Genomic DNA, 744 nt, shown 5'->3' with positions numbered 1-744 from the left:
TTCTTCCCCTTGGTGTGGGGGTCTGTAGCAGACCCCTACCACCAAATCCCTTTCTCCTTGCCCCCCATGTAGCCTAACCCACAATCCTTCTACTTCCTCATCCTTCGATTCCGTCTTGATGAGGGTCGATGTATATTGCTCATTGACATACAGCAATAGAGCTCATAGAGCCCTCCCCCTTTTTTCCCCTCCCCATCTTTTCTGTACAATCTGTAACCCTCAATATGTACCGCCCAGTCGTGGGACGAATCCCACCAGGTTTCTGTTAGCCCTACTAAGTCATAGGTGTTTTGTGCAAGCAGGAGCGCTAGTTCATCCTGCTTGTTCCCCATGCTCCTAGCACTAGTGTATAGGCACTTGAGCCCTGCGACTGGTGCCTTTGCTGTCCCCCCACTCCGAGTCTCAAGGGGCCCCTTATTTCTTACCTTTTTGTTGCTTCCCTGTGCTGTAGTGCTGGCCGCCCCGTGGCTTGCACGTTCCCAATGTTCTCCTTCTTCAGGCTGGGTTGTCCTTGTGGGTGCCACATGGTTTGGTGGTCCACAGCTTCCTCTGCCCTCATCTTCCCCTCCCCCCCGACGAGCCGAGTTTAAAGCCCACTGGATGTCAGGGAGTGAGGGTGGGGGGTGTCTGGCATCTTTGACTACTTGGTGGTACCCCATGAACCCAGGGGCTGGGGCTTTATGCAGCTGTGTAGGACTAGACTTCAAGGGGTTAACCACCCTGGGCAACTCAGGTTTTCGACGT

The sequence above is a fragment of the Alligator sinensis genome, unplaced genomic scaffold (assembly GCF_000455745.1).
Source record: "Alligator sinensis unplaced genomic scaffold, ASM45574v1 scaffold430_1, whole genome shotgun sequence".
NCBI classification, from domain to species: domain Eukaryota; kingdom Metazoa; phylum Chordata; order Crocodylia; family Alligatoridae; genus Alligator; species Alligator sinensis.
Note: the sequence above shows the minus strand (reverse complement) of the source record.